The sequence below is a fragment of the Pseudophryne corroboree genome, chromosome 1 (genome assembly GCF_028390025.1).
Source record: "Pseudophryne corroboree isolate aPseCor3 chromosome 1, aPseCor3.hap2, whole genome shotgun sequence".
Lineage (NCBI taxonomy): Eukaryota > Metazoa > Chordata > Amphibia > Anura > Myobatrachidae > Pseudophryne > Pseudophryne corroboree.
In genome coordinates, this window is record NC_086444.1 from 650,286,402 (window position 1) to 650,311,215 (window position 24,814).

The window sequence follows — 24,814 nt, forward strand, 5'->3', positions numbered from 1 at the left end:
ATATTGTTGTTGAATGCTTGTACTGAATCTAATAATTAGCCATATATAGTACATGGTTCATATAATTGCTATAGTTACAGAAATATAAAAATCATCCACAAAGTTATTAGTTTTTGATTTCTAAATCAAATCCTTTTTCTATATTAAGTAAATAATTATTTACTGGATTATGTAAAACTGTGTAAAACAAAGCCTAGTATATTTTGATTCTTTTACATGCATTTTGACTCTGAAAGTTTGTGCTCTTAATGGTCAATACCCTTGACAATAACGGTATAACCTTGCTATGAGGTCTGGCTTTCCTTTCTAAATCTGACTTTTTATAACAAGGAAGAAACCAAAGGTGAGATGTGAAATGTTCATTATAAAATCATTGAGCTGAGAATATAATTATTACAAATGAGAATGACAGCTTTATTTCATATCCCCATGGTGCAGTCTATGTCAGTCATACTTGAATCTAAGAATATTTATATTCAGCACAGTCATTTGATTTCTCAGACAAAGATAAAAATTGTGAAGGAATAAAGTAGAATAATAGGATGAAAGAGAATAAAGGTTAATTCTTCTTTGGTGAAGTTTCTTTGGATAAAAATAATTTTTAGTTTTATTTGTGTTTAATAATAAGTGTTAGTCGCAAAAGTAGGATTTGGTGAGAATTTTGGAATTACTGATGTTATATAATACATTTTAAGAGGTCAGTTCGGTGGCACCAAAGCTGTAACTAGTCTTTTTGGCTCCCTGGGCAGAAGGAAGCACCAGCATTCCTCAACTTGGTATTATTGGTTTGGTGGTATTTTCTCTCCTCCACCCTACTGGACTGTGCACATGTACCAAGACAAGAAACACTGTTAGTTTGTTTTACAGTACCTGTATGTTTTGCTGTCAAAACCGTCATGTGTTAGGATCTTCTGACAGGAATATTGGTTTTTGATAGCAGAGTTTCTTGTGATTGAGTTTATTGTATCTTGCCACGCATATGACACGGCCAAATTGTTCTTTGTCTTCAAAGATCTAAACTGAGTCTTAAGGTGCGTACACACTCGGATGTTATAGGCACGATGTGATCAATTCGGGCACATCATACACGATATGGTCCAGTGTGTATTCAATAAGTTGCTTACGATGCTCGCTCCTGCATGTCATCAGCGACATCCTCTCCGACAGGCAACAACGTCGGCGAGATCGTGAGCATCCCCACTTCTCGCACCTTTGATCGTTTCTGCCAGCATTGTCAAGTGTATATGCCAATTCCGCCACCCCCATTGGGTTCCATCGGTGACGATGCATCACATGCAAATCATCCTAGTGTGTACCCACCTCTATACCATTTAAAGTTAATTTCTGGAAAACATTCATGCTGATATATATATATATATATATATATATATATATAACAGAACTGTACTTACTGATATTTTTTTTTTAAAACTGTAGGTATTGCACAAAGCAATTATTCAAGTTCTAGCAATCATTTACTTGGTTAACCCAGATAAATGCCAGCTAGAATGTCATTGGTTGCTATGTTTCGGAAGTTTACTCTTCCTCTGGTCTCTCTTCTTATGCAGTGTGTAAAGACAGTTGTTAAACTTCATTGACACTGAGGGGTATAAATACTAATGTTCGGTTTTGGGGTTTTGGTGATTGATTATAAAACCAACTCCCACTTAAAACCGAGTATCGGCAAAACATCAGTACTTTTACACAGAGAAATATAGCATCCCCTGATTTACTAACATTTGAATTAAAAAATAGAACAAAAATAAGACAGAAATCCCCAAAACAATTGACTAATAACAGACAGGTGATTTTAACTTCTAGACAACAATCTTTTCCCTTAGATTTCATTATAATACCTATAAAAGTAGAGATGACAGATGCTTTGCCGATGTTTTTGCAATTAAGTGCTGATGCCAAAGTCTAATAGTTATGCCGCTCGCAGCGCTTATATTCTTGCATGTGATATATTTGGACCAATAGGAATAAATGAAGACTTTTTTTATTTTGTATTCAATTTTGCATTCAATTTTATAGGTGATTTTGAAAAGCATTTCCTAAACCGTACACATAATCACTATTCAAAATTTAACAACATCAAATTTGAATTTAAAATTGATTTCAAAATCCAATCTTAGTAAATTTGGGATTTGATGAGTGAAAAAGAATGTTGATTATACAAAATGCAGCCCTGTTCCAGCCACATAACACCCATTCTCTCCTCTCTTCACTGGCTACCTGTAAGCTGGTTAAACATTTTCAAATCACTTACTCACCTTCAAAGCCTTACTTGACCACAACCCAAAGTACTTGAAGCAGAGTCTGATTCTTTACTCTCTCACTCGATTACTATGATCTGTAGATGAAGGACTACTAACAGTACCTAGAATCTCCCTGAATTCATATGGAGGTCGAACTTTCAGCTTTATGACTTCAACTCTATGGAATATTTTCCCTGCACAGTTCAACAAGCCCCCACTCTAAAATTCTTCTAAAAATAGACTGAAGACTTACCTATTTACTCAAGCATTTCACTATCCACTGTTAAGCTTGTTTTATATTTTGTGCTGTACAGGCAAATGTAAAGCACATTAAGTCCTAATAGGAATAAACTGCTATATAAAGAAAAAAAAAATTCTTATAATAATAATAATAATTATTATTATTATTATTATTAATATTATTATTATAATTATTATTACTACAGTATATGCAAAATCGAATGCAAAATCACCAAAAACCCAAAATCGAACATTAGTAAATATTAGTGATGTGCACCAGAAATTTTTCGGGTTTTGTGTTTTTGTTTTGGATTCGGTTCCGCGGCCGTGTTTTGGATTTGGACGCGTTTTGACAAAACCTCCCTGAAATTTTTTTGTCGGATTCGGGTGTGTTTTGGATGCAGGTGTTTTTTTACAAAAAACCCTCAAAAACAGCTTAAATCATAGAATTTGGGGGTCATTTTGATGCCATAGTATTATTAACCTCAATAACCATAATTTCCACTCATTTCCAGTCTATTCTGAGCACCTCACACCTCACAATGTTATTTTTAGTCCTAAAATTTGCACCGAGGTCGCTGGATGGCTAAGCTAAGCGACCCCAGTGGCCAACACAAACACCTAGCCCATCTAGGAGTGGCACTGCAGTGTCAGACAGGATGGCAGATTTTAAAAATAGTTCCCAAACAGCACATGATGCAAAGAAAAAAAGAGGTGCACCAAGGTTGCTGAATGGCTAAGCTAAGCGACCCAAGTGGCCGACACAAACACCTGGCCCATCTACGAGTGGCACTGCAGTGTCAGACAGGATGGCAGATTTAAAATATAGTCCCCAAACAGCACATGATGCAAAGAAAAAAAGAGGTGCAATGAGGTAGCTGTGTGACTAAGCTAAGTGACACAAGTGGCCTACACAAACACCTGGCCCATCTAGGAGTGGCACTGCAGTGTGAGACAGGATGGCAGATTTAAAAAATAGTCCCCAAACAGCACATGATGCAAAGAAAAAAAGAGGTGCAATGAGGTAGCTAAGCGACACAAGTGGCCGACACAAACACCTGGCCCATCTAGGAGTGGCACTGCAGTGTCAGACAGGATGGCAGATTTAAAAAATAGTCCCCAAACAGCACATGATGCAAAGAAAAAAAGAGGTGCAATGAGGTAGCTGTGTGACTAAGCTAAGCGACACAAGTGGCCGACACAAACACCTGGCCCATCTAGGAGTGGTACTGCAGTGTCAGACAGGATGGCAGATTTAAAAAATAGTCCCCAAACAGCACATGATGCAAAGAAAAAAAGAGGTGCAATGAGGTAGCTGTGTGACTAAGCTAAGCGACCCAAGTGGCCGACACAAACACCTGGCCCATCTAGGAGTGGCACTGCAGTGTCAGACAGGATGGCAGATTTAAAAAATAGTCCCCAAACAGCACATGATGCAAAGAAAAAAAGAGGTGCACCAAGGTCGCTGGATGGCTAAGCTAAGCAACCCAAGTGGCCGACACAAACACCTGGCCCATCTAGGAGTGGCACTGCAGTGTCAGACAGGATTGCAGATTTAAAAAATAGTCCCCAAACAGCACATGATGCAAAGAAAAAAAGAGGTGCAATGAGGTATCTGTGTGACTAAGCTAAGCGACACAAGTGGCCGACACAAACACCTGGCCCATCTAGGAGTGGCACTGCAGTGTCAGACAGGATGGCAGATTTAAAAAATAGTCCCCAAACAGCACATGATGCAAAGAAAAAAAGAGGTGCGATGAGGTAGCTGTGTGACTAAGCTAAGCAACCCAAGTGGCCGACACAAACACCTGGCCCATTTAGGAGTGGCACTGCAGTTTTCTAGCGAGAGGATGAGTGCTTCCATCCTCATGTGAATCTGAACCACTAGCCATGAACATAGGCCATGGCCTCAGCCGTTCCTTGCCACTCCGTATCGTAAATTGCATATTTTTCAAGTTTATGCTTCTCATCAGACGCTTTTAATTTAGATTTTTGGGTCATTTTACTGAACTTTTGTAGTATACTTGACGACACAGAGGTAGAGCAGTGGACTACTGTACCGTACTGCTATATATATATAAATACTGGTGGTCACAGCAACATTCTGCACTGTCCCCTCCTACTATATACTGCACACAACTAAAATGCAGCACAGGTATGGATGCATAGTATACTTGACGACACAGAGGTAGAGCAGTGGACTACTGTACCGTACTGCTATATATATATACTGGTGGACACAGCAACATTCTGCACTGTCCCCTCCTACTATATACTGCACACAACTAAAATGCAGCACAGGTATAGATGCATAGTATACTTGACGACACAGAGATAGAGCAGTGGACTACTGTACCGTACTGCTATATATATACTGGTGGTCAGCAAAATTCTGCACTGTCCCCCACATTCTCCTACCCACCCATACTAAGATCTGATCAAAATAATGTTATCCCACTCCTACTTCTGCCACTAGTTGCCTGCTATTGTGTTTTTTTTCCATTGCTCGCTTCAACCCCACCATGTGTTTTTCCTGTAATGTTTACCTCCACTGATTGCACACCTTTCCATTGTGCCCTACATACAGGGTACATCATACTACTACATAAGCATCAGTTTTCCCATATATGAACTTGGCCCTTGTATGGCTCACCTCCCACAGTGTAACCTTCAAAGTGCGCCCAACATGGCTGCCCCATATGGTACACTTGTGGATGGGATGAAAAATACATAGGCCTGATGGTTTTGATGGAACCCTACTCTGAAATCACCCCCATTTTGTATCATCTCTTCTAGGGGTGGACTATTCCACCCTTGGTAATCCTACGCTGAGCGCCCAAGATGTCTGCTGCACCTGGTACCTTGTGAGGGTGGAATACACAACCCTTGGATGTTATTACCCAAAATGCCTACACCAATCCTGCATTATGCTTTCTGTGTGCTTAAGGTTTTCTTTTATGTCTGTGTGGCTTATCTATTGTTGTATTACTCAAATCCTCTGTATCATGTGCATTGTTTCTGATATCTGTAAAGCGCCTTGAGTCCTGTTGGAGAAAGAGCGCTATATAAATAAAATTGTTATTAAATTATTATTATTATTATTATTATTACTATATATACTGCGCACAACTAAAATGCAGCACAGGTATGGATGGATAGTATACTTGACGACACAGAGGTAGAGCAGCGGACTACTGTACCGTACTGCTATATATATACTGGTGGTCAGCAAAATTCTGCACTGTCCTCCTACTATATACTACAATGCAGCACAGATATGGAGCGTTTTTCAGGCAGAGAACGTAGATATTTTCAGCACACTGAGCACAGATATTTGCAAGCACACTGAGCACAGATATTTGCAGCACACTGAGCACAGATATTTGCAGCACACTGAACACAGAAACTGAGAGAACGCTGCACATCCTCTCACTATCATCTCCAATGCATGAGTGAAAATGGCGGCGACGCGCGGCTCCTTATATAGAATACGAATCTCGCGAGAATCCGACAGCGGGATGATGACGTTCGGGCACGCTCGGGTTAACCGAGCAAGGCGAGAGGATCAGAGGCTGACTCGGAATCGTGTAAAATAGGTGAAGTTTGGGGGGGTTCGGATCCCAAGGAACCGAACCCGCTCGTCACTAGTAAATATACTCCTAAGAGTGGCAATTTTTTCTATATTTGATATAAGAAGTAACCCCATTCTTAAGTATAAAACATATCCTGCTCCTCTCCTATGTTCCATATAAAACATAGGCATTGACAACATAATTGCTGATTTGCAACAGCTGCATAGCCCCTTTCAATAAATCACCTACTTAATCAACCGATTGGCTCATCTCATTCTCTTGGGACAGGGGTGAGACATCATGATGTTGTGTGCAGTATGTACACAGGTCCAGAGCCGACCACACAACATCAATTTTGCTGGGCCCCATTAGTAAAGCATTCAGGTGACCATGGCTTTCTGGACAGGTGGGCATGTTACAATTATGGAGCCTACGGCGGCCACATCGCCCTCGCTACAGCCTTGGGTGGCACTGCATCTTTAATTTGTTCATGGATTAGTATATCTACTAAGATTACTGTAAATTACTGTAAAGATTACTCCTGGAAATCTGACGCTCTGTTTCTTGTGAATGCATTTTTTTACACTAAGAAGCTGGTGGTGGCGCATGTAACAAGCTTTAAATTAGCTTTCCAGCTTTAAATGTTGATAGCATCTGCTTATTGCTCTCTGGAAATACCTTATGCTTTATAGTTGTACTTGCCTCAAGGTTTGCTACACTAATGCTTAATGTACAGTATATACGTAAATCCTCTGCACTAACTTTATAGATTTATTGACTAGGTCCCTGCTGTAAGCTATTCCTGAAGTAAAGTTTTAGGCCATAAAGCCTTGACAAGATCTACAGGAGATGGGTAGTATAGGGGCACTTTCGACTCTTCATGAAAGTTTGAAGTCAAATCCTAAAGCTTAGGACTATTTCCTTGTGTCACTTTTTCCTTTTATCCATCCTTAGTGGAACTGGTCATGAGACCATCTTGTACGTTAGTCATAGGGTTTCAATGTATATTGCCCAATGGGCTGCACTGCATACTGGTAAGATCAGGTCACATTATCTACTGATTAGATACTTTGCATTAGATATTGGTCACATTGGGTTGACTTGCTTTACTGTATAGAATTGAGACCCATCCACTTGCAACAGTGATGATGCTCTGTATACTGTCTCAGGATAGCACTATTTTCTAATCATGGCTCTGGGCATATTTGGGGTTATTTGATAATCTTATGAGGCTACAATATATAGTATGCTGATCAAAGTGGATTATATTACATAATGGTCATAGGGTTATATTTTCTATATGTTATAAGGGCTACATGTTATACCAATTCTGGGAATTGGAATGTATCAGATAGGCAATCATAATGTACTTCTTAGGAAGGGGTTATTTGCACCATTTTCTTAGAAACTGAAAAATGACCATTTTCTTACAGTATAAAGTACTTTGCGCTCAAATTTACAGCTTAAATTACTATAACAATTGCCTTTTTAATTGATTGGTATCAAATAAACAGCCTGCTTATGAATAAATTAATTTCCTGGCAAGCTTGAGTGTATGGGCCTGATTCAGAGATGATGCACTTTCCCTGTTTCCCCAGTTGAGCAATTTTTTGCTACTGTGCATGCGTAAATGTCTGGAATTCCTTTACTGCACACGCATGAACCCAAGTGTCCAATTTCATTCGTAATTATGTATGAGATCGCTAACACTGGAGAAGGGGTTGGTGATCCCTGGTCGTTTCAGGCTGGAGACTTGGAGGTGACATCAAGTGATTGCAAAAAGGGGCCGTTCTATGGGATTGTCATGGGCATGTCTGCGAACACTGCTGCTGCTGCAGAGGCCATGTTTAGTTGGATTTGAGGAGAGAAACAAGAGTAGACCCTCAGCTACTACAAATGCTGATGGTGCTACTGATGTTGTGTTAATGTTGGAGTTTTTACAAACTTCCTAATAATTACACATACCATGGAGTCTGAAAGTGGGCGTCTCAGCACTCGTACACTCCATCAAAACCACTATTGAGAGAGTGTCTGTGAGTATGACTGCATTACCAACCATTTTTATTTTGTTAGCAATGCCCATACCTTCCAACAACCTTGATCTTGAAATTGGAGAAATCAGACCATGCTCCCGATGCCTAGATCTGTTTTTGCACAGGTCAGTAGATCATGCCCCTTGGGGTATCTTAAAATTGTGACTGTCCTACAACCATCACAACTGTTGACAAGTAAGCATTCCAATATGGCACTTGGCAAAATACAGAGAAAAGTTTGTAGATGTGTTTTGAATTTTACCAGTGGATTCTTGGTAAAAACAGTAGATAGCATAACTGTCATGTACTAACAAGGCTGTGGAATAGTAAAATCAATGTTCTCAATTGAAAATATACAATGCAACAAACTGTGTGTAACATGTTCAGTGCCAGAGGCTTCCGATGATGTGCTCACTCAGGGAACAAGTTTCATTTTCATGATTTAGTGTTACGTCAGTCCCGTCAGGAATGTCTTTTTCATTTGTTTCTTCATATCGCTTTCTTGTTCTTAGCACCAGCTGGAAGCTCGGCGCAGGTGCAAAGAAGAAAAATGAATCCCAATTTAGTAACAGACTTTCCACGCATATGGGTTTCCTATGAAACTGCACTATGGGGGTAATTCCAAGTTGATCGCAGCAGGATTTTTGATAGCAACTGGGCAAAACCATGTGCACTGCAAGGGAGGCAGGTATAACATGTGCAGAGAGTTAGATTTGGGTGTGGTGTGCAGCCTCTCCACTGGCTCACTTCTCAACTTTTATCACTGCTTAGTACATGTCCCCCTTAGTTCTTTAATAATTTGATTAATATATATTCATTTGTTTGCTTCTCCTTTGCTGATCCTACATAAAATCCATTGGCACTTAGTAGCGGGATCCTGCCAAATGCACAGATAAGGGAGTTTTTGAGAGGCTAGAACGGAGTTTATATGTTCTCTCCAGAGGCTGTCCTGAGCGATATAACATTGCAGTGGAAGTTACAGTATTGCATAGCTTACACACCTTCTAATAATAGTAGTTTATGAAGAGATATTTGTATTTGTTTCTATATAAGCACACTTCCACTACCTAAGTTAAAGGAACTAAAAAGATAAGTGGCTCAACTAGTCAGCTGAGGTGTCTGCAGCCAACTAAAAATCACATCCTCAGTCATAAGTGGTGACTGAACTGTGTAGGAGTAAAAAGAAGTACTAAACTCTATAAACTTAATGCATAGCAAAGGAATGCTACTAATAAACTACTAGGTCCTGTAAAGCAGCAATTAGTTTTAAGGCAAAACAACTTGATTTTACCTTAGGACTAATTTCTCTTACATCCTAGAGGATGCTGGGGTCCACATTAGTACCATGGGGTATAGACGGGTCCACCAGGAGCCATTGGCACTTTAACAGTTTAAGAGTGTGGGCTGGCTCCTCCCTCTATGCCTCTCCTACCAGACTCAGTTTAGAAAATGTGCCCGAAAGAGCCGGTCACAGCTAGGGAAGTCCTACAGAGCTTCTTTAGTAAAGTGTTTTTTTTTTAGAGTTTATTATTTTACAGGGAGGCTGCTGGCAACAGCCTCTCTGCTTCGTGGGACTAAGGGGGGGGGGGGGTAGTGTCCGCCCTGCGGGGTCTGAGCCACAATCTCTGCTGACAGGACACTGAGCTCCTGATGGGATAGATTGTTCCCTGCCACAGGGGATCGCTCATAACCTTAGGAGATCAATGGCGAGTGAGTCACCGACCGCCCCTAACAAGCGGGGGGTCGTGTGAAGATGGCTGCAACAGGGTAGGAGCGCAGTACTAACTGCTCTCCAGAGGCTCAGCGGTACTTAGTGCGGCGCTGTGAGGGGCGCCCTGAGCCAATGTCTGAACCCTGCACTGGTCAGCAAGCCTGTCGGGGTCCGTGGATCTCAGCCAGCATTTTACCTCAGGCCACCATAATCCTTGTGAAGATCGGGAAAACAGCGCCATTTTGGGGCGGAGCTTCTCCTCAGAGCAGACCCAGCAGCGTTTCAGCACCATTTTCCTGCCTGCACAGCGCTGTCCAGGAAGAGCAAGTCCCTCCACAGCAACTCCAGCTATCTCTCACTGTACCAGGGGCTTGTAGAAGGGGGGGGGGGGTTAAGCTGCATTAAGACTGTGTAACGTATTAAGGTGCACAGTCAGCGCTAGTAGGGGTCTTCCGTTACATTAAAATCGCTGTGTGTGTGGGTTGGCTCCAATCTCTGTGTCTCTCTTGCCATTCTTGGGGGGTGAAACTCTGTCTGTCCTCCCCGTGTGTGTGTGGAGTGTCTGTGGTCTCCATTAAGCAATGTCCAGGGACTCTGTGTCATATGCTGCAGAGGATATGTCCTCTCAGGATGATCCCATTCCATGTAATCAGGATTGCACTGGTTTAGCACAGATACCAGCAAGGGAGCCTGAGTGGTTATCCTAAATCAAATCTATGATTTCTCAGATTTCAAATAGGGTTGCACAAAATGAATCTGCAACTCAGGCTTTACAGAACTCTATGGCAGTATGGCCCAGTTCTGGTACCTCAGGGCTCCCCGCTGTATATTCACATAAACATGCTCTTGCGCAGATCATGCAGGATGATAAGGATACCGATTTTGATACTGCAGACGGTAACAGGGATGTGTTGCGGGGGGCAGCATCTCTTGCTAAAGGGGGGCAGTTGATGATAGAGGCTATTAGAGATGTGGTGAATATTGCTGATACAACACCTGAGCAGGATGAGGAGGCTTACTTCACTGAAAATAAGAAAGCCTCACTAACCTTCCCTGCATCAAAGGAATGAAATGCTATTTTTGAAAAGGCTTGGGAAAACCCGGATAAAAAATTCCAGATACCTAAAAGGGTTCTGGTTGCATTTCCTTTCCCGGTAGAGGGTAGGAAAAAATGGGAAAACCCACCTATTGTTGACGCGTCAGTATCCACACTCTCAAAAAAGGTGGTTTTACCAGTTCCAGGATCTACTGCCTTGAAAAAGCCAGCTGATCGCAAAATTGATAATACGCTCAAATCCATGTACACGGCTTCTGGGGCAATACTACGTCCCACTATTGCCAGTGTTTGGATTGCCAAAGCTATAGTAAAGTGGTCAGGCACATTACTTGAAGACTTGGATACTATGGAGAAATGTGATGTTGAATTGTTTTTACGTAACATTCAGGATTCGGCAGGATTTCTGGTAGAATCCATGAAAGACCTGGGTTCCATGGCTGCGGGAATTTCTTCCATTCCTGTATCAGCTCGTCGAGGACTGTGCGCCAGTGGTCTGCCGACGTGGAATCCAGGAGAAGTGTGGTGACCCTACCCTACACAGGTCAGGCTCTCTTTGGGGAAGAGTTAGATGCGTGGATCTCCACGACTATGGCTGGTAAGTCACCTTTTTGTTCCCACAGCTACACACGCTCCGAGTAAACACTTTTCTTCAGCTACATCACAGCCCTTTCGGTCTACCAAGCCCAGAAAGGCCAAGCCGCCAACACCTTCTTTCGGGGAGGTCGGCCCAAGTCCAAGAAACCTGCAGCTGCAGGTTCCCAGGAGCATAAACCTGCTTCAGGTACACCAAAGTCCTCCGCATGACAGTGGACTGCATGCCCCGGAGGTGGGGCCGGTGGGAGCGAGACTCAGGCATTTCAGTCACGTCTGGGTGTCATCTGGCCTGGACCCCTGGGTGCAAGATATTGTGTCTCAGGGGTACAAGCTGGAATTTCAAAATCTCCCTCCTCACCGATTTTTCAAATCAGGCTTGCCAGCTCTGCAAGAAACCATCCAGAAGTTGGTGAAGGCACAGGTCATTGTGTCAGTACCACCTCATATACAAAACAAAGGTTACTATTCGAACCTTTTTGTTGTACTGAAACCAGATGGTTTGGTCAGGCCCATTCTGAACTTAAAATCACTAAACCTCTTTCTGAGGGAGTTCAAGTTCAAAATGGAGTCTCTAGGGGCAGTGATATCAGGTCTGGAGGAGGGGGAATTCCTGGTATCCCTGGATATCAAGGATGCATACCTCCACATTACGATTTGGCTGCCGCATCAGGCGTATCTTCGATGCGTATGTTGGACTGTCTTTTTCAGTTCCAGGCCCTGCCATTCGGCCTCTCCACAGCACCGAGGGTATTCACCAAGGTGATGGTGGAAATGACGATTCTCCTCCGCAGACAGTGCAGCAGATAGTGCAGCATTTTGGTGACCACCAGTATATATAGTAGTACAGTACAGTAGGCCATTGCTGTACCTAGCAGCTCCATGTCACTTCAAGTATCCATATCTTTGCAGCATTGTTGTGAGCAGTATATAGTAGTACAGTGCAGCATTTTGGTGACCACCAGTATATATAGTAGGCCATTGCTGTACCTTGCAACTCCGTGTCACTTCAAGTATCCATATCTGTGCTGCATTGTTGTGAGCAGTATATAGTAGTACAGTGCAGCCTTTTTTTGACCACCAGTATATATAGTAGTACAGTACAGTAGGCCATTGCTGTACCTTGCAGCTCCATGTCACTTCAAGTATCCATATCTGTGCTGCATTGTTGTGAGCAGTCTATAGTAGTACAGTGCAGCATTTTGGTGACCACCAGTATATATAGTAGTACAGTACAGTAGGCAATTGCTGCACCTTGCAGCTCCATGTCACTTCAAGTATCCATATCTGTGCTGCATTGTTGTGAGCAGTATATAGTAGTACAGTGCAGCATTTTGGTGACCACCAGTATATATAGTAGTACAGTACAGTAGGCCATTGCTATTGATATATTACTGGCATAGTTTTCCACACATTAAAAAATGGAGAACAAAAATTTGGAGGGTAAAATAGGGAAATATCAAGATCCACTTCCACCTAGTGCTGAAGCTGCTGCCACTAGTCATGGCAGAGACGATTTAATGCCATCAACGTCGTCTGCCAAGGCCAATGCCCAATGTCATAGTAGAGAGCATGTAAAATCCAAAAAACAAAAGTTCAGTAAAATTACCCAAAAATCTAAATTAAAAGCGTCTGTGGAGAAGCGTAAACTTGCCAATATGCCATTTACAACACGGAGTGGCAAGGAAGGGCTGAGGCCCCGGCCTATGTTCATGGCTAGTGGTTTAGCTTCAAATGAGCATGGAAGCACTCATTCTCCCACTAGAACAATGAAAAGATTTAAGCTGGCAAAAGCCCAGCAAAGAACTGTGCGTTCTTCTAAATCACAAACCCCCAAGGAGAGTCCAATTGTGTCGGTTGCGATGCCCGACCTTCCCAACACTGGACGGGATGAGGTGGCTCCTTCCACCATTTGCACGCCCCCTGCAAGTGCTGGAAGGAGCACCCACAGTCCAGTTCCTGATATTCAAATCGAAGATGTCACTGTTGAAGTTCACCAGGATGAGGATATGGGTGTTGCTGGCGCTGAGGAGGAAATTGACCAGGATGATTCTGATGGTGAGGTGGTTTGTTTAAGTCAGGCACCCGGGGAGACACCTGTTGTCCATGGGATGAATATGGCCATTGACATGCCTGGTCAAAATACAAAAAAAATCACCTCTTCGGTGTGGAATTATTTTAACAGAAATGCAGACAACAGGTGTCAAGCCGTGTTTTGCCTTTGTCAAGCTGTAATAAGTAGGGGTAAGGACGTTAACCATCTAGGAACATCCTCCGTTATAAGTCACCTGGAGCGCATTCATCAGAAGTCATTGACAAGTTCAAAAACTTTGGGTGACAGCGGAAGCAGTCCACTGACAACTAAATCCCTTCTTCCTCTTGTACCCAAGCTCCCAGTGCAAACCACACCACCAACTCCCTCAGTGTCAATTTCCTCCTTAGACAGGAATGCCAATAGTCCTGCAGGCCATGTCACTGGCAAGTCTGAAGAGTCCTCTCCTGAGTGGGATTCCTCCGATGGATCCTTGAGTGTAACGCCTACTGCTGCTGGCGCTGCTGTTGTTGCTGCTGGGAGTCGATCGTCATCCCAGAGGGGAAGTCGGAAGACCACTTGTACTACTTCCAGTAAGCAATTGACTGTCCAACAGTCCTTTGCGAGGAAGATGAAATATCACAGCAGTCATCCTGTTGCAAAACGGATAACTCAGGCCTTGGCAGCTGTGTTGGTGTTAGACGTGCATCCAGTATCCGCCGTTAGTTCACAGGGACTTAGAGAATTTCTTGAGGTAGTGTGTCCCGGTACCAAATGCCAGCTAGGTTCCACTTCTCCAGCATGCGATACCGAGAATGTACACAGACGTCAGAAAAAGAGTCACCAGTGTCCTAAAAAATGCAGTTGTACCCAATGTCCACTTAACCACGGACATGTGGACAAGTGGAGCAGGGCAGACTCAGGACTATATGACTGTGACAGCCCACTGGGTAGATGTATTGCCTCCTGCAGCAGCAGCAGCAGCGGTGGAACCAGTAGCAGCATCTCGCAAATGCCAACTCGTTCCTAGGCAGGCTACGCTTTGTATCACCGCTTTCCATAAGAGGCACACAGCTGACAACCTCTTACGGAAACTGAGGAACATCATCGCAGATTGGCTTTCCCCAATTGTACTCTCTTGGGGATTTGTGACATCGGACAACACCACCAATATTGTACGTACATTACATGTGGGCAAATTCCAGCACGTCCCATGTTTTGCACATACAATGAATTTGGTGGTGCAGAATTTTGAAAAAAACGACAGGGGCGTGCAAGAGATGCTGTCGGTGGCCCGAAGAATAGCGGGCCACTTTCGGCATTCAGCCACCGCGTGCCGAAGACTGGAGCACCAGCAAACACTCCTGAACCTGCCCCATCATCAGCTGAAGCAAGAGGTGGTAACGAGATGGAATTCAACCCTCTATATGCTTCAGAGGATGGAGGAGCAGCAAAAGGCCATTCAAGTCTATACATCTGCCTACGATATAGGCAAAGGAGGGGGAATGCACCTGACTCAAGCGCAGTGGAGAATGATTTCAATGTTGTGCAAGGTTCTGCAACCCTTTGAATTTGCCACATGTGAAGTCAGTTCAGACACTGTCAGCCTGAGTCAGGTCATTCCCCTCATCAGGCTTTTGCAGAAGCAGCTGGAGAGATTGAAGGAGGAGCTAAAATGGAGCGATTCCGCTAGGCATGTGGGACTTGTGGATGGAACCCATAATTTGCTTAACCGGGATTCACGGGTGGTCAATCTGTTGAAATCAGAGCACTACATTTTGGCCACCGTGCTCGATCCTAGGTTTAAAGCCTAAGTTGTATCTCTCTTTCCGGCAGACACAAGTCTGCAGATGTTCAAAGACCTGCTGGTGAGACACTTGTCAAGTCAAGCTGAACGTGACCCGCCAACAGCTCCTCCTTCATTTTCTCCCGCCACTGGAGCTTCCAGGAAAAGGATCATATTTCCAAAACCACCCGCTGGCGGTGATGCAGGGCAGTCAGGAGCGAAAACTGACATCTGGTCTGGACTGAAGGACCTGCCAACAATTACTGACATGTCGTCTACTGTCACTGCATATGATTCTGTCACCATTGAAAGAATGGTGGAGGATTATATGAGTGACAGCATCCAAGTAGGCACGTCAGACAGTCCGTACGTATACTGGCAGGAAAAAGAGGCAATTTGGAGGCCCTTGCACAAACTGGCTTTATTTTACCTAAGTTGCCCCCTCTCCAGTATGTACTCCGAAAGAGTGTTTAGTGCAGCCAGTCACCTTGTCAGCGATCGGCGTACAAGGTTACTTCCACAAAATGTGGAGAAGATGATGTTCATCAAAATTAATTATAATCAATTCCTCCATGGAGACATTTACCAGCAATTGCCTCCAGAAAGTACACAGGGACCTGTGATGGTGGATTCCAGTGGGGACAAATTAATACTCTGTGAGGAGGTGGATGTACACAGTGAAATGGGTGAGAAATCAGAGGATGATGATAAGGTCGACACCTTGCCTCTGTAGAGCCAGTTTGTGCAAGGAGAGATTGATTGCTTCTTTTTTGGTGGGGGCCCAAACCAACCAGTCATTTCAACCACAGTTGTGTGGCAGACCCTGTCGCTAAACTGATCGGTTTGTTAAAGTGTGCATGTCCTGTTTATACAACATAAGGGTGGGCTGGAGGGCCCAAGGACAATTCCATCTTGCACCTTTTTATTATTATTTATCTTTGCATCATGTGATGTTTGGGGCCAATTTTTTTAAGTGCCATCCTGTCTGACCCTGCGGTGCCACTCCTAGATGGACCTGGTGTTTGTGCCGGTCACTTGGGTCCACTTAGCTTAGTCATCCAGTGACCTCGGTGCAAATTTTAGGACTAAAAATAATATTGTGAGGTGTTCAGAATAGACTGGAAATGAGTGGAAATTATGGTTATTAAGGTTAATAATACTATGGGATCAAAATTACCCTCAAATTATTTAAGTTGTTTTGAGGGGGTTTTGAAAAAAAACACCCAAATCCAAAACACACCCGAATCCGTCAAAACATTTTCAGGGAGGTTTTGCCAAAACGCGTCCGAATCCAAAACACGGCCGCGGAACCAAAACACAAACACAAAACCCGAAAAATTTCCGGTGCACATCTCTACAGATAATGTCAGTTATTTCAAAATTATGAAACATTTAACTAAATGTTTTAAAGGGCAGTCGCATTTGATTATATGTTCATCCAAAAGACGAATTAGAGACTCTAGCACTACTTTCATGAAGAAGATAGAAGATATTACAACCTGGAACCATATGTACAATGGCCCTCATTCCGAGTTCTTCGCTCGCTAGCTGCTTTTAGCAGCATTGCACACGCTAAGCCGCCGCCCTCTGGGAGTGTATTTTAGCATAGCAGAATTGCGAACGAAAGATTAGCAGATTTGCGAATAGAAAATTCTTAGCAGTTTCTGAGTAGCTCCAGACTTACTCAGCCATTGCGATCAGTTCAGTCAGTTTCGTTCCTGGTTTGACGTCACAGCCACACCCAGCGTTCGCCCAGACACTCCCCCGTTTCTTCAGACACTCCCGCGTTTTCCCCAGAAACGCTTGCGTTTTTTCGCACACTCCCATAAAACGGCCAGTTTCCGCCCAGAAACACCCACTACCTGTCAATCACACTCCGATCACCAGAACGATGAAAAATCCTCGTTATGCCGTGAGTAAAATACCTAACTTTTGAGTAAAAAAACTAAGCGCATGCGCTCTGCGAACCTTGCGCATGCGCAGTAAGCGACTAATCGCAATATAGAGAAAATCGGCAACGAGCGAACAACTCGGAATGACCACCAATGTCTTTTTGTTCACTGTTAAAAGGCAATTGTCTGTAAAAACATTTGGACATTTTTTGGACTATGTTCTGCTACTGAAACATTATAGTCCTACAGTATTATAATATGTTGCTAACTTCTTTTTTTTTCTCTTGGATCAAGGTAAAAAACTATTTGAGAGGTTTAGCAAAGTTTCTAAAAACTGGAAACGTTAGTACCTAGTAATCAGCTAGTTTTTACCTACTATTTTATAGAATGTACTTCAGAAATGCTAGCTAGATGCTGCTTGGTTGCTATAGCAACTTTTCCACTGGCTCACTTCTCCACTCTTAAGAAGGTTTGCTACAATTCACCCATCGCCTCAGGGCACCATTATCTTAGGAGTAACAGGGACAACGTTCTCACTCTGCTTCCTGATTTCCTACCATCCCTAGTGCTCTGAGAGAGATGAAGTACAGTATTCTTCCTCCTCCACCCATATTTCTCTCACAGTGCCAATCAATGAGCTTGATCAGTGCATGAGTGTTGCATTGGGCAACAGATTTGGGCTAAATGCCCCTGTCTGTGATTGTGCTTTGTGTTCTGTTCCTTGTTAGCCAGTCCTGTCCAGCTCCTTGTTTTGTCTCCCATGAGGCGACCTTTACTTTAGGCTTTGGAAGCATCATTTTTTTACACATTTAAGATTATACAATTATTTCATTTAGATTAGCTGAAGGCTGCATAAGCCTGAGGCCATATAAGAGCCCAATTTTTTGTGATTGGTTGTCTATGACTAAGCAGTTGCTAGGTAGTTGTGGTTTTCTGTTAAAATTTTCCTATAGGATTGTTGGACTGTCCGTCAAGGTTTTAGGGGGCATGGGTTTAGGACAGCATATAATCCCACTCATGTGCCTCAGACTTCCTCTTGCCATTTTGGAATGGCCCAGGAAGGCTGAGTACTTGTTTAGTTTGCAAAAGTGCCCTTGTGGTGTTTTAGTTGTTTCTGATTCCTTATTGTACTGTATTCGTTGCATCTAACCCCCCCCCTAACATCTCCTCATGCTTTTGCTGTGCCTGCATTGTTTTCTGTCTCCCCCCCCTCCAGCATGCCACGTCCCCGCAGGTCCTCTCCCCCCTCCCGTCGCTTCTTAGAAGCCGTGGGTGCCCAGCACTCGCGTTCACGGAGCGCAGCTTCCCCTAGGTTGGGCCTCACGACTGAGGGTTCGCGGCGGGGTCGGGCTGCTGCGGCCCACGCTGCTGACGGTGCTGCTCGTCCGGCCGGCGGGCACGCTGCCCCGGACGCGGCGGGTGGCGTCTCTGCTGGGCCGCGGGTGGGGGCGTCCCCGGCGGCTAGTGTTCTCCTGGCGGCTCCCTCGCCCGGTGGCTTCCGGTGCGTTCCCCGTATCTCCCCCGCTGGCGGCTCCGGCCAGCGGCGCGGGCACCCACGTGGTGCCTGGCATCCGCGGGCGGGATGCGGGGAGTGAGGGGGGACGGCGGCTGCTGGGAGATCATAGTTCTGTGGGGCAGCAGGTGTTTCCTGTGCCCCCGGTTTTTTGCCGGCCTACTCTGTAGGTGATGGGAATAGTGGGGTAGGTGCCAGTGATTTAGGGGGGGGGTTGCTGCACAGCGGGGTGCCAGGACGGAGGCTCCGCGTGCGGCACCTGTGCTGGGGTCCCCGGCTGGAGTGCTCCGGACAGGGGCTCTTTTGCACGACTCCTGTTCTCCCACTGGTTCTTTGCGCTCTGCGGCGTCCCCTTTCGTCGGGCTCCATGCGCCACCTGCCAGTCCGGTTGGCACGGTGCAGGTGGTGGCGACACAGTCGTCCGTGGCTGCTGCGTTCCACCTACCTGGCCCTCCTCTGTCATTTGCTGCGTCCGATGGGTTGACCAGGGGTCAGGCATTTCCTGCATCCTCTTGGGCGCCTTACACAGGTCTCCCAGTTTCCTCCGCCCCGCAATTTGCGCCGTATTTCTCCGGTTCAGCCACTGGGGTCCAGCCCACGTGGTCGGTCGGCGGCCCTCGATTCGCAATTCCACCCCAGCTTTTGCGGGCTGGTATCTCGGATCTTCTCCCGCTGCGGTGGCCCCGTTTGCCCAGATTTGGCAGCCACCCCCCACTCCTGCTCCGTTCCCTCCCGTTTCGTCAGGGTTTCCTTGGTCGGCTGGGTATCTTTACCCGCCCACGTGGCTTCCTGCTTACACCAGTGGTGGCGGCCCTCCCCCCGGCGGTTCGTCCCCCTCTGCGGTCACCCCGGGGTTGCTCACTACCTGGACGATTTTATCTTTAAGGGTCCGGGAGGCAGTACGGTCTTTGGCGATATTTTGTCGGTTGCCAGGTCCTTGTTTGAGGGGTTGGGGGTTCCTGTTGCGCCGGACAAGTGCGAGGGCCCCACTAGTTGTCTGAGCTATCTGGGGATTGAGATAGACACCGTGGCGGGTTGCTGTCCCCTCCCCTCTGATAAAGTGCGGAAGCTTTTAGGTTTGATTGACGACTGTTTGGGGAAGCGCAGGGTGCAGCTTAAGCAGGTGCAGTCGTTGCTTGGCTCCTTCAACTTTGCATAGTGCGCTGTTGCTTCGCCGCCTTCTTGGGTCGCACGGGGTTTCACTAGGAACCTCCTGTTGCTGGAATGGTTCCCGATTATTGTTGCCCTGGAATTGTGGGACTGCAAGTTTTCGAATCGGGACATTTCGTTCCGTTGCGACAACTTGGGAGTGGTGCACGCTATCAATAATCAGCGTTCTTCTTCTCCCCAGGCTTTGCGGCTGTTGCGACATCTTGTGCTTGTCTGCTTGCGGTGCAGTATTAATTTCAGGGCCCGTCATGTTCCCGGAATCGACAATGGGATTGCGGATGCTTTGTCTCGGTTTCAGTTTGATAAGTTCCGTGAGTTGGTTCTGGGAGCGGCGACGGAGGGTTTACCATGCCCGCCTTCTGTCTGGCAGATTGTCAAGTTGGGTTAACTGCTCTGGCCAGGTGTGCGTTAGCCCCCTCCACGCTTAGGGCGTATGATGTGGCCTGGCGTGATTGGTCGGCTTTTCACAGTGGGTACGGTATGTCAGTGAGTCCCTGGTAGACGTTTTGATGGCTTTTGTTTGGGAGCATTATCAAGGGGGTAGGTCCAAAGCGGCCATGTCTTCTGCCCTTGCGGGCATTTCCTTTCATTTTAGGCTCCGCGGGATGCCGGATCCCACCGGGCCTTTTGTCCTTTCCAAAGTGCTTAAGGGATGGGCTAGTGTGCGCCCCGCGAATGCGGATTCCCGTAGGCCGGTTACATTGCAGATTTTGGCGGAGTTGCAGGGTGTGCTGCCTCAAGTCGCGGACTCTGAGTTCGAGGTGGCCCTTTTTAGATTTGCTTTTTCTTTGGCTTTCTTTGGGGCTCTTAGGGTGAGCGAGTTGGTGGCAAGCAGCAAGTCATCCCAGGATTCCGGTATGCTTTTCTGTAACGTGCGCCTGCAGGACGGCCTGTTGCTCTGTAGGATTGTGCGGTCCAAGTCAGATCAAACAGGTCGGGGTCGCTGGGTGTCCTTGGAGGCCTGGGAGGAGGTGGGCGTCTGCCCGCTGCACCTGGCACAGGAGTATTTCCGGTTGAGGCCTCCGGGGGGCGACCAGTTGCGGGTGCATGCGCACGCTAGTCCTCTGACTAAGTTCCAGTTTGCTTCAGTGTTTAAGAGATGTTTGGGGGCCTTGGGTTTGCGCTGTGCGGATTACGGTTCCCATTCTTTTCGGATCGGAGCGGCTATCCATGTGGCAGCTACGGGCTCCTCCCCGGCGGCTATCCTGGAGCTGGGCCGGTGGAGGTCTGCCTCTTACAGATCTTATGTTCGTTTGGTTAAGGTTTAGGTGCGCCTGTTGCGCTAACCCATAAAACTTGTTTTACCCGTCGGTTTTTGAACGGCAGCGTTCAGAAATCGAGGGTGTGAAGTGAATTTTTCAATTTTCCTCCGAGGGGGTCCTAATTTCAATTGGCACTACTCTAAGGTCCACGGGAGTTTTTTTTTAGTTTTCTCCTTCACTTGGGTTATTTCTGTTTTTGTCATTTGATTCTATGAAATGTATTTCCGTGTTCTGATGTTAGGATGTTCTTCTTTTGCAGTTGTCATCGATTTTGGGGAACAGGTGTGGCTGGTTGGCCACTCTTACTTTTTTTGGGCGGCAAGGCATCCCATGGCGCTTAGGTCGGCTGATGTTGCTGGGACCAGGGTGTTTCGTTGGTTAGGTGTCCGTGGTCTGCGTTGGGGTGATTTGTTGCAGCTCCTTTTCCACCGTGAGCGGCGTTGGGGTCACCCTAGCTGTATTGTCCTGCATTTGGGCGGTAATGACTTGGTGGCGATACGTTGTCACTGGCCGGGAGTCCAGATTGTGTGGTCGGAGATAGTCCCGCGTTTTCATTGGAGGGGGGCGGTACGTTTCTCAGCTATTGACAAGGCCCGCAAGAAGGTAAATTTGGCGGTTTCACTGCTTGTTTAGGCTTTAGGTGGAGTGGCGGTTGGGCATCCTTTGCTTGTGCTGCGTAATCGGCAGTTCTACAAGGAGGATGGGGTTCATCTTTCTCCGGCTGGAGTTCAGGTTTTCCTAGATGGTGTTTTTGGTCCTTTTTCGTTAGGGGTCTTTTGGTTTTTCTTTGTTTTCCTTGTTTGGATGGCGGTGGCAGTTTGTTAAACCTTTGTGGCGGGAAGTCGCTACCAACCAGCAGTCAGATAGGCATAAGTGGTCGTTGTGAGCACCCTCTTTAGAAGGACGGCAAGTGTGTCCTTACCTTGCGGGTGGACATTTAGACGTTCCCCTGCGGGAACAGAACGTTTGCCAGAGATAAGAGTGGTGAGGCCGGCACAACGTGGGTTATACAGGTAGGAGGCGGTGTTGTGGTTTAGTCCCCTCCTCAGTTTTTGTGTTTCAATCTAAGTGACTGGAGCTGGTGTCTGGTAGCGACTTTTCCTTTGCCATCCTCCAATCTAAAATTAATTTCAATTACAATTATAGTTTAAGAGCAGGTCAGCGATCAATAAATATCGTCTGACCTTTAACTCCAGCTAACCGTGTCCGTGTTTTTATTTTAGTGTATCATTATTTTAGTGTTAAGCTAACTTAAAGAAGTGTTTATGTTAAGCGCAATAAAATTATGGGCGCCTTATATATTTTTTAAACGTTATATGGACTGTTTTCTCTTGTGACGCCTTAATCAAATTCAGCTACTGTATCTGCAGAGATCGCCTCGAATGAGTTACATCCACTCCTCATATAGATTAAGGGCTCAAAAGATGTCTTATCCACTTATCTACAGCAACTGAAAACTGAATAGAAATGTTGTCCTCAGAAATAATACTGTGCAAAAGGATGTTAGGAAATCGTGATGTTAATTAAATTAAGCAATTTTTAATCAGGTTTTTTAATGTTATGAAATGTAATTATCTTTATATTAGATTAATCATGTTTGTTTTAAATATGTTTCAATGGTTTATGTGATAATAAAATCGGTGTAGATAATAATATGTCTCTAGTTTCTAGCAAATACACTGAAGAAAGAAAAGATAAAATAGAAAATGTTGAAAGGGAAATGTCATAAATGCATTGCTATTAAAAAAAAAAAAGTATTTGGCCAAACTCAAGATCCTCTAAATTTAGTTACTTAGAGCCGGAAAAGATTTCACTGTAAAACCAAACCAAACTGGAACTTGGAACACATTTTTGAACTATTATATAGAAACTGTTTAAAATAAGTTAACAAACCTTTTATTGCTTTAAAAAAACACGTTTTTCTTTTGCATCTTAGGGCTTTATTCAGGGTTGTTAGCAAACCTAAAAAGTACACTAATGGGCAAAACCATGTTGCACTGCAGGTGGAGCAGATGTAACATGTGCAGAGAGAGTTAGATTTGAGTGGGGTGTGTTCAAACTGAAATCTAAATTGCAGTGTAAAAATAAAGCAGACAGTATTTACCATGCACATAAACAATATAACCCAACCAAATATAAATTTCTCTGCACATGTTACATCTGCCCCAGCTGCAGTGCAACACGGTTTTGCCCATTAGTGTGCTTTTTTGGTTTGCTAACAAACCTGAATAACCACCTAAGTTAAAAGAGTGAATCCATTTAATGCATTAGATATGTTGTTACTAAAATTACAATAATACCTTAACGCCTTCGCTCCATGCACAGCTACTGACCTTCAATACATTCCCCTCTTACTCTCCTCCAACTCCCATCTCTAAGACTTCTCTGCACTGCTCCATATATATGGAACTCCTTGACTTGCCTTAACAAACTCTCCAATCTACAATTCTACAACAATTGCTCCCTCAAAACTCACCTCTACATACCTGTATGTCAGGTTAAATGGTATTTATTCTCCTCCCCCTTACATTTACCCCTGTCCATTCATGCTGCAGTGCAAATATATTATATTGGGTAACTACACCGATTCCTTGCAGTTTGGGTCTGTTAAGAAAATTCATGATGCAGTTCAAATATATTATATTGGGTAACTACACCGATCTCTTGCTGTTTGGGTCTGTTTAGAAAATTCATGCTGCAGTGCAAATATATTATATTGGGTAACCACACCGATAATATTTACATCAGCAGTCATTATTGTATACTAGGATGACAATTTATTTCAACTTTCTAAATTGTTGGTAATATGCTATAAGTGTTTATGCTAGTGGAGTTTTATTGCATACTCTGTAACTGGGGGTGGATTGTTAGGCCTTGATTGGAATTATTGGACACACATAGATAAAATCCATTCTTAAGGAGAGGTGCTAAGCTGATCAGTCAGTCTGATAAGGGTTGTAAAATAAGGGTTGTTTAAAAGGGTTATGAAATATTATGAAAACACTTATCCAGGACAGAAACAGGATGGAAACAGAAACATCCAAACAACTTTACAGCAAAGGAACAGACATTCAACATCCTTTAAATGTCATGCAAACTCATCTGTCCATTTAAATGTATGTACATATATTTCTCTCTCACATCCTCATGCAGTCTAAGAACAGAATGCAACCAATTTTTATGTAAGAAAATCAGTTGTTACATCATTATTTGCTTTTGACTGTAAATACTTGATTTTACAATTTTGCTTAGTTATGCATAGTCAATGAAAGCATGTTGGCCTGGTGTTTACATACTCATATACAGTGTCACTTTCACCTATAATGAACTAAACTTTTGCCTCACTGGTAGCCTTTATTAATTTGCCAAGTATTCCTTTAGATGCAATCTAGGGTCAGCTGTGCTGATCAATTTACCCTCACATACTGTACGTAAATTGTTCATAATACTAAGTGTTTGTAAATGAACAGCTGAACAACACCAGTAAACAGGTATTTGAATGTTTAAATTTAAATACTGCAACTTTTTTACACTCCAAGCCTAAAGAACTGTACTTTTTCTCAAACGAACCAATGTCCACAAGTTCATTTTCTTTATTGTACGCCATAGTTTTTTCTCTAAAACAATAACATCCTTCACTCTCCCTGCAACTCACCCCTGTGTACACATTGGTGCTTCAAGTATTCACTCCCCTCTT